The sequence below is a fragment of the Erithacus rubecula genome (assembly GCF_903797595.1).
Source record: "Erithacus rubecula genome assembly, contig: scaffold_441_arrow_ctg1, whole genome shotgun sequence".
Classification (NCBI taxonomy): Eukaryota; Metazoa; Chordata; class Aves; order Passeriformes; family Muscicapidae; genus Erithacus; species Erithacus rubecula.
This window is the reverse complement of record NW_027635898.1, coordinates 76533-87005: the sequence shown is the minus strand read 5'-3', so window position 1 is coordinate 87005 and position 10473 is coordinate 76533. Positions and strand designations below refer to the sequence as shown.

At 41.1% G+C, this 10473-nt stretch overlaps 1 long non-coding RNA gene across 1 annotated transcript in view; it reads right to left on the bottom strand.

Moving 5' to 3' along the window:
• Positions 1-7751: 7751 nt before the first annotated feature.
• LOC306816205 overlaps positions 7752-10473 on the bottom strand; it is a 62676-nt gene continuing 59954 nt past the window's right edge. Inside the window, exon 2 of the long non-coding RNA XR_013777601.1 lies at positions 7752-7960. This is a non-coding gene — a long non-coding RNA (uncharacterized lncRNA). The remainder of the gene's footprint in view (positions 7961-10473) is intronic.

The following is a 10473-nucleotide window of genomic DNA, read 5'->3' as shown; positions in this document are numbered from 1 at the left end:
CCACAAACGACCCACTCAAAAGGTAAAATTGAAACCGGCAGTGGAAAATGGATCCTTAGAGGATTGCTCATTACAGGCTGAAATGATGATGGATACTGGAGCTGATGTAACCATTACTCCTTTGTCTGCCTGACCAAGGTCGTGGCCAGTGGAGCAAGTAACTGAAAATCTTTTTAGGTATGCTGGGATACTACCACTCGACAGAGTGTGATTGACATTGTATTCAGGACGAAGAAGGCAATACAGCAATAACCAGACCTTATGTGTTAGAACGCATCATGGCTACTAGGCAGGGATGTATTAAGCCAATGGCAAATTGCACTAGTTACTCAGCCTTTTTAGAAGCGGCCGCTGTGCAGAAAGATGCTCGTCCATGTATAAAGCTCTCTTGGAAATTAAATGACCCGGTATGGGTGGCTCAGTGGCCGCTCTCTCAAGAAAAGATCGGGCACTTACAGGAACTAGTTCAACAACAGTTACAATTAGGCCACATACAACCCTCTCATAGTCCCTGGAACACCCCTGTGTTTGTAATACAAAAGAAGTCTGGTAAATGGAGATTTTTGCATGACTTAAGAGCAGTAAATGATCAAATGAACCCGTTAGAAGCTTTGCAACCTGGTTTACCTTCTCCTAGTGCCTTACCCAAAAATTATTATTTGTTTATTATCGACATAAAAGATTGTTTTTTCAGCATACCGTTACATCCTTCTGATTATTGTAGGTTTGCCTTCTCTGTGCCATCAGTAAACAATAGTACTCCTGCAAAAAGGTATGAATGGGTTGTTCTGCCCCAAGGCATGAAAAATAGCCCAACCATTTGTCAGTGGTATGTTGATTTAGCATTGGAAGAATGGCGACAAAAATATCCTTGTTATATTACCTACCACTACATGGATGACATCTTGGTAGCTAGTGAGCAAGAGTTGGATTCAGAAACACAACAAAATTTGTTACAAATCTTAGAAAAGTGGGGTCTATATGTGGCACATGAAAAAGTGCAAAGGACAAGCCCCTGGTTGTACTTAGGTTATGCAATTACAGAAACACAATTTTCCCCTAAAAATTGGAATTACATCGTAATATTTCCACTGTTACTGATGTCCAGAAATTATTAGGTGACATCCAAAGTATCCGTCCTTGGATAGGTATCTCAAACACACAAATAAACCCCATTCGTACTTTGCTGGTTGGTACTTCAGACATTAACGATCAGGTTGTGTGGACTTCTGAAGCTAATACTGCATTGGAAAGCATTTTGCAAAAACTACAAAATTCTTATGTGTATAGATATAATCCAAATCTGGAAGTGGGGATTTATGTTTTGCATCACTCATCAGAATTTATGGCTATTGTGGGACAGTGTGAGCCAGACAAGAAAAGCTTTTTTCATTTAGAATGGGTTTTTGTATCTAGTGTGTCAAATTTAACACTTGTACATAGGCTTGACTTGTTAGGACAACTGTTGCTAAAAGCACGAAAAAGAATTAGGTTGATTTATGGCAAAGGACCCGGCTTGATTTGTTTGCCACTGCAACTTTGGGTATTCGCTTTGATAATCACTTTCCACCTTCACCTTTATTTGCTACAAATTTACCAATACAATTGACTTCTGTGCGAGCACTGTCGCCTCTGAAGGACGCAGTGACTGTTTTCACGGATGCTACTGGCAAGAGTGGTAAATATGGTTATACACCTTTTGCCCAGGGTAACTGGAACACTGTTGTTCATTCAGAGAAGGATGCCTCAGTACAATTATTGGAATTAAAGACAGTAGTCCTAGCATTTTCTGATTTTCATGAAAAACCTTTTAACCTTATTTGTGATTCCCTATATGTTGCTTCCATTTTAGAATGGATAACTGATTCAGTGATGGGGAAAATTTCCAATGAAAAGATTGCATTCACTTTGTGTACATTGATGAACCTTATTTCTTGCCATACTGTTCAGTATTTTTCTACTCATGTTCGCAGTCATTTACCATTCTCAGGAATTATATCTGAAGGAAACCGAAGGATTGATGCTGCGGTATCAGCTGTCGTTGGCTTGAAACCATTTGAACTCGCTCGACTTTCACATTCAGTTTTTCATCAACCTTTTTTATCGTTGCAGAAAGAGTTTCTCATCTCACGAATTGATGCTAGGAGCATCGTTGCAGCTTGCCCTGATTGTGCAAGGCTGCCCCCATTTACAGGAGATGGGCATTAATCCACGAGGGTTACAATCCCGTGAGTTGTTTCAAACAGATGTGATGGTGGTTCCTGAATTTGGGAAACAGAAATATGTGCATGTTAAAATAGACACCTTTAGCAAATTGGTCTGGGCAACGCCCTTGACTTCTCAAAAATCCAGAGCTTCTTGCCGTCATTGGATAGAATCATTTGCAGTGCTAGGACTTCCGAAGCGGATAAAGACAGATAATGGGCCTAATTATACAAGTTCTATGCCCAGGAATTCTTTCATCGATGGGGCATTGAACATATTACAGGAGTGCCCTATAACAGTGGAGGTCAAGGTATTATTGAACGAAAACATCAACATCTTAAACGTTTGTTCCGTCTTTTTAGACAGGAGGGGTAGATCCTCCTCTCCCCTTCTGAAATTGTTTCTAAAACTTTGTATGTACATAATTGGAAACTATGGATTTCTCAACCACATGGAATGTCTCCTATGAGACCAATAGATGCTCATTTTTCGCAACATGACAAACGATTTGATTGGGTATTTGTATCCTTGTGGGATCCAGTCATACAAAAATGGGAAGGTCCAGTCAAGTTACTTACTTGGGGGCGGGGATATGCTTGTGTATTGACAGGAGATAAGTTGAAGTGGATTCCTGCAAAGTGGGTGAAGCCATGGTTGTCTGACAGTGACCCTGGAGCACCTGCAGTGTTGGGAGACGCCGGAGGAGATGAAGCAATGGTATCAGACCAAACTGAAGAGGTGGAAAAACAGGATTCGATGGATTAAGGTGTTGATAGCCAAGGAACTGAGCATTGAGGAATCTTACTTTCCTGACATTCCTTCTTCTCAAACTATTGTGAATCTTATCTGGGACTTACACTTCTCGTGAGTATCCAAAATTTTTTCACCAGAGTGTGAATGTTCCATTTGGTTTGATGGCCAATTTGCTTGTGGAAGGTGTGGCAATATATTTACTTCTCATAATATACATACTGCTTTTGAAGGTTGTTCCTTTTGTTTGTATAATGCTAATGTGTTATTTGATAATCCTGTGCTTCCTTTAAATAGATGGCTTAAAACAAGACATGATCATGCTTCAGCGTATGCCTTATTTGAAAGTATAGAAGAACGCGAATTAGCTTCATATGCTTGGCATTTAGCTCGGCCTATAGAGGTTTTATTAACACTTAACCGAACAAAAGTTTTAAAATCTAAGTATGTTATTGATTGTGGGAAACATTATGAAGATGAATTTGAATTTGCTAAAGTTATGCCTTGGTGTGTGCAATTTCGTAGCCATGTCAACTGAACAAGCTGTGTCATTTCCACACAACAATTTTTGGCTGGCCTGGGCTGATAAAACCAATGTTAAAGACTTTTGCCTGCACCTCAAAGCCGCAGCAGACCCATTTAGAACATGCTTGATCGGATCTCCTTTTTCAGTATCTAGATTTGCCTCTAGCTGTGTTACAGGTAATGCTAGTTACTGCACTGCGAAATACGTAAGTGCACTTAACCAGACATTACCTTGGGATCCACAAGAATTCAACCTTTTGGGTAGTCGATTGTTAAATCACAGCGGTTGTATTTATTTTGGCCGTTTTTCCTGGACAACAAACAAACAAAAAAGGCAAAATTGGGTAACACCCAATCGAAATTATAATGTTTCTGAATATTGTGGCTCTTTACCTTATGGATGGGATACGGGGCACATTCATCTGAACATTTCCAAGCCCCTATCTCTACCTTCTGATGTTTATCTTATTTGTGGTGACAGGGCATGGCAAGGTATTCCTCGTTATGCTATGGGAGGACCATTTTACTTGGGCCAACTTTTTTTACTTAAAACTACACAAGGCCTCATCAGAACTCTAAACAACACTCGTACCAAAAGAGAAGCTATGCAGCTGGCACCAGACTGTGACGATGAGGTAAAACTTTGGAGCCGGACTGCCAGAATATTTGCTTCCATGGTTCCTTTTGTAGCAAGTGCCCAAGCCTTAACTCAAATTCAGCATCTTGCTTGTTGGGTAGTAAAGCAATCTAATGTCACCACTTCTAGAATTACTCAAATGGCCCAAGACACTAATAGCTTACGACAGGCAGTGTTGCAAAACAGGGCTGCCATAGACTATTTGCTATTAGCACAAAGTCGGGGATGTGAAGAATTTGAAGGAATGCGTTGTTTCAATCTGACTAATCACAGCGCTTCCATACATGAGCAACTTCAATGGCTACAAGATCATACATCAAAGATTACTGTAAACTACAACCCATTCAATGATTGGTTTCTTTCTTTTGGTATTTCAGCTTGGCTTAAGGACATTATTAAAGGAGTTACAGTTGTTATACTAACAATCATTATAGTTATTGTTATGGGACCTTGTCTCATCTGATGTTTTTCTTTTCAAATAAGATGAATTGCAGACACTGTCTTTGAAAAGAGAGGGGGAGATGTTGGGAGCCTAGCTGCAGCTCTGACACTTGCCTCAGTGTATCGCAAAACACCGGGACAATGAAAAGGCAAAACATAGGTCATGGTGTCCTTGTGACTGTTCAGAGAAGGAAAACAAAGTCATAAAACATTTACAGTGACTGCTCAAGGATTTAGGAAAGCACATCTGGAGAGACAAGATCCTGTTTTGACTATAGTAGAACTACTTCAAAGAGATGATTTTGCAATAGCTTTATTTGATTTATGTTATCCTAGATGTACCTATTAACAAATAGCTTTTATAGAAAGGAAAACATTGTAACCAATCAGATTACATGTGAGAAAAGGTATCCCTTATACACTAATGTATAAAAAGAGGTAGTTAAGACAATAAAGTGGACTCTTTTGCAGCAAAAAGATCTCGGTGTCTGAGTCTCATTCCTAAGAGGCTGCAACATAACGGAACCAAGGGACCATTGTGACACCATAAGGCCTAACAGAACTCGGTGGCCATTGTGACATCATGGGCCCTAACAGAACCAAGGGGCCATTCTGACACCATAGGACCCAACGGAACCAAGGATGCTACTGAGGAACCTCGTGTGAACATTAATTAAACCAAGAATCTGCTCCAGTTGAGCTCCTCTCCCCAGGTGTCCTGGGGTGACATTATGATGCTTTGTATCCTCAGTTGTGTGTGCTGTTCATTTCTGGAATTATGTTCGGTGCTTTCAGAATTGACTCTGAAAGTGAAGGTTTGTTTTGTCTAGTTAGCGGGTACCCCTCCACCATCGTCTGGGCTTAGGGAGGCTCACTGGCTTTGCTTTCACTTTGCTGGCTTGGCTGCTGCTTTGCTGGCTTGGCTGCTGCTTTGCTTGCTTTGCTTTCACTTTTCTTGCTTGGCTTGGCTCGCTGGCTTTGCTTTTGCTTTTTCCTTATTAGTTAGTTTAGCTAGGCAGCCCAATTTCCTTCTCTGTTTTCTTTGCTTTCCTTCTCTTTTCCTGAATACCATCTGAACCTGTTCCGAACCAGGACCTAGGAATATCGAGGAGCCCCTGGAGTCTGCATTTTCATGATAAGCATTCAGCCCTCCCCAGTGCCAGAGACTTTCTGAGTTTGTTCATCCTCTCAGACTGGTGAAAGAGTTTCTTTTGTCATCTGTGGCTGTTTTTTCTTGTATTGGGGAGTGGGGTTTTTTTTGTTTGCTAAATAAACAGGTTTTTTCCACTTTTCCTCAGAGGAAATTTTTCCTGAACCCGGTGGTGGGGGTCTGTTTTTTTTGGGGGGGGGACTCCTTCCAGAGGTTTTCCTCTTAATTTGTCCTAAATCAGGACACCAGGGTTCTACAGGTCCTGCAGGATCCTGCTTTATCACAGGCTTTCTGTGTGGTCATAGCCTCCTTTGGGAATGGATCTACTGCAGAGCAGGATCCAGCACAGGATGCAGGTGAATCCCTGTTGCATTCTGGGCCTCCATGGGCTGCAAGTGGATCTCTGCTGTATCATGAGGTACCTGAGCTTGTCCCCCCTCCCCATGTGTTGCTGCATGATTAGGGAAGGGGAAATTTGGGAGGGCCAGAACTCCTGTTTCCTCCAGTTACACGGTTGTGAATACTGAGTTTTCAGAGTAGCTACTGCCCATTCTGGTGCTGTGTCACCAACTGAACCATCCAGCAGTTCAATCTTAGGTCAGGCTCCCATATTGACAGGATCTTTTCTTGATCCCCTCTGGCTTTCATCCATAATTTCCTATATACTTGACCTAAGCATTCTTTTTCCAGGAACAATCTTAAAATGTTGGAAATAAGATTTTAAAATTTTAGAATAGAATAATATATATATAAAACAAGTAGAACTTTTAGAACAAAAGTTTGTCCTTTTGGCCTTCTTCATAAATCTAAGTAATATTTCATAATTAAATAAAAAGTCTGCATTACAAGCCACCAATTGTTAGTTATTAAGTTAAAAGTAAAAATAATTTAAGCATCATTTCTTAATTAAGCAATTTATCCTTCAAATCCCTGTAAAAAAAAGTCTTCATTTTAAATTGTTTAACTTAAAGTACTGTAAAACTCACCTTTGGTAAAACTATAATAGAAATAAAAAGTAATGAACATCTAAACCCAAACAAAAAATAAAATCTCGCACATTTAATCCCAACCCTAACAAAAAATCCCCCCACAGCATTAATTCATCATTCAAACATTGGGCAAGTCTATGCAATCTTCGGGCCTAGATATTGGATTGAGTCCCATCAATGCTGGGATACCCAGACTCCATCCTTCATGCTGGAGTGCAGGATGGCATCACATGTGCACGGTGTTAGGCATTGCCACTCCTTGACAGTTGATCGAATCTGGAGGTCAGGGGATTCAAGGAGCCCTGCTTTTGCATCCATTTGGTCTGCCAAGTATCTTAGTCTAGGGATGGTGTATATGTTTTGGGTTATGTCAGTTTTCTTAAGAGGTTTTCATGTGAAGATGTATGCTCTGACACATATTACTCACCAAGCTGGTGACATGGCAGTCCACTTCCCTTTGCTGCAGAGCACGTAGAAAGTGCTGGTGGTCAAAAGCCTTAGCCAATATCCATGAATACAACACCCAGCAGCCTGTGTTCTCTTCTGGCAGATCAAATTACTGTTTGCTGGAGTATCAATTTTTCAGAGCATCCCGCTGCTTCATAAAGCCTCTTTGCCTTGGCTTGAGGGAGCATGCCTCAGTTAACCTTGCTGATCTTATTCTGGAGAACAGTCTTAACAAGATGGAACCAATTATGATCATTCATGGCTTCTTATCAATAGATATGATAATAGATGTCTTTTCCAGGTTAAGTATAGGTGGCCCATCCACCTGGTCCAAATTGGTAAATTTATCTCAAATATGGGCAGTGGCCAACAAAGTATGATTGAAAGAATTGTATTGCTCCCACATGTCCTACCCACTGTCCAGTGATGCCGTTCAGCCTTGTTTCTTATTTTCATGAACAGAAACAATCCATCGAGCTTTGTCCACAAAAGTATGTACCATAACAATGGACAAGAGCAGTGCTCTGGATGCTCTGGGCCCAGGCTGTCTTCTCTTGCCTCATCTTAGAGAGACCTAGGGCCAACAGCAGAAGAGTTTTTGTCACACCACTTTCCTCGCACTCCTATAGGAAATCCCACAAATTCAATGTCTGCTGGATTTGTAAGATCTTGAGTTAGTCTGTGAAGGCACTGATATTTCCTGATCTTCTCATTGGCAGCAGCTTTCAAGGAGGAGTTGGAGTGCTTGTATCTGACTGTCATGTTCACCATGAATGCCTTTTCTCCTTTAACAAATATCAAATCTGGCTTGTATAACTTGTTGTGATCGTCTCTTGAAATACACTCCAGTTCTTCTTTTTAGCAGCCCACAGATGTGTCTCTTTGTGCCTTTATTCCTGATGTTTTGAGTAACTGGGCAGTTCCCTATAATATGGGCTGATGTTTCATTATCAGCACCACAATATTATCAAGTTTCCACAAGTACCCCTGGCCAGGATCTCTCTCGTGGGGCAGACATTGACTCTCAACTGTAGTGCAGTTACCAATTTTCTATGAGGTGTACTTCTGTACCTGGTTATCCTCCAATTACTGATATTATCATTTTCAAACTTCTCAATACCGTGGCCTTGGGATAAGAGTAATTTTATGATATGATATGATATGATATGATATGATATGATATGATATGATATGATATGATATGATATACATCATATGCTTTGGGATACTTGGCCAACCCCTCCCAGTTTCTACCAAAGTAGTTTACATGTTCCAAGAACTGTTTAGCACGGCTCCTCCTCGGGTTTGCCTTTTTAGAGCCTGCACATTTCTTGGCTGTGGCTTTAGTCTGTTCTTATATCACCTCCAGCCTGGGCTTCGGTCCATACTTGGTGCTGATAGTAGCAGGGGACTTCATCACCTCTCCATTGGAATCCCAACCAAGCAGGCAGTTCAATTCCCACAAGCATGACTATATCAGCTATTTCACTACTATGTTTAAGTTTAGTTAGTAGCAGAAATAAAAACTAAATCTTTATATCAAAATTGCTATAACATTATACATACAGCATGCATTTTAATATTTGCAAAAAACCAATATTATAATATGGATTTATATCATGCTGGACATTTTCCAGGGCATTCCCAGCTCAAAGCAGAGGGAAGAAGAAAAGGAAAGAGCGGCCCTGACAGAATCCCAGAACGATGGTGATGAGAAGGGGCCCAGCAGGGTGACACACCTCAAGCCCAGTGAAGGTGCAAATGAGACCATAGGAGCACAACCTAGGAATTTGATTGAACATGGATTTGATTGAACTGGAAACGTGAGGTAGAGAAATAGGAAAGAGAGAAAAAGAAAGAGGGAAGAGTTGAGGCTGGGACTGGGCAGCTGCTGGGAAGAGCCACAGAGCACAGCACCTTTCACCAGCACGGCCAGAGCCCAAACTGAACAATTTGCTCAGTGGTGACTCCTCAGAGAGTGGCATGAAAAATGTGTTCCTCTTTGTGCTGATTTAAAAAGGTGTAATACAAGAAAATAAGAGACAAATAGTAAAGTAAAAGGTTATAATGGTTGGGAGTTTGGTATTTGGTTAAGAATACACTTTTTTTTGAGGTATATTTTTTGAATTTATTTGCTTCTTGTATATTTATAGACTTATGGTATAGTTTCAAACTGTTTTTTTCAAAACAGTTTTTCAAACTCTTTTATAAATTCTATTTTATAATTTAGGATTTGTTTTTATGGTTATTTTATGAGTTTGGTTTTAAGAGCATTTCTGGTTTTTTGGTTGTGGTTTTAATTTATTTTTTTAATCAGTTTTGATTTGTGGCTCTTAGTTTTTAGAGACGGTGTTGGTAACTGGTATATTAGCAATAGGTGTTTTTATTGAGTGGTATTTAATTAAGTAAGTAGTTTCTTTATTAGAAATACTCTTTATTAACTTATGTTACTTTTAAAGAAAACTATATTTTAAAAATTATTTTAACACTACACATATAGTATTTCTCTGAATATTCAGGAGAAGCCAATGCCATAACATGTGTTTGTAGCAGCGGCAGAGCCGCAGCGCCCAGCGCTCCCCACTCCCACCCCACCTGCGCCACCCCCTCGCATCCAGCGACCCCCGGGAGCGGAACTGGGGCTCGGGGGGAGGGGACGGCACGGACGGATCTGCACTGGGGGCCCCGAGCCCCCTGCCCAGCCCTGTGAAGCGCGGAAAAACTCTCTATACCGCACAAAATAAGGTATAAGAGTAGGTATGTATTTATTCAGCGCTCAGGGGGATAACTCCTCCAAAACCACGCACACCTTTGGCAACCTGCACCTCTCATTTTATTCTCTATGAACCAGGATTGTACAATACACCTAATACGTATTCATTGTCTGTCCCCAATTCATATTAAAATTAGCTACACGCCTTTTTCGGCTGCACACTGCTCCTTGGGAAAAGTAAACAGTCTTCCTCTCAGTTGAACTTCTCATCTTGTCTCCTTGCACATATTTTTTACTCCTTTGCTCATCTTCTGGACTTTGATACCAGTTTTCCTGGGTTCAGGCATCTGGAGAATCCCCCTTATCCTGTGGTGCCTTTGTCCTTGCATCCTGTTCGCCCACCCCAGCTCTTTATCTTATCCTGCAGCCTTGCTCTCCCCTGTTCTTGTAAGCACCATAAATTCCAGCAAACATAGGGTTTTGCCAGCCCCCTTCTAGTCCAAGCATTTCTCGATGCTCGATTCCTAACTCTCATTTGCTCTGTCTCCCCTGCAGGCTCAGGGGGTGCTGCCCCCTCCCCAACAGCCGCTGCTGCGGCGGCCGTGGGGCACAGGGG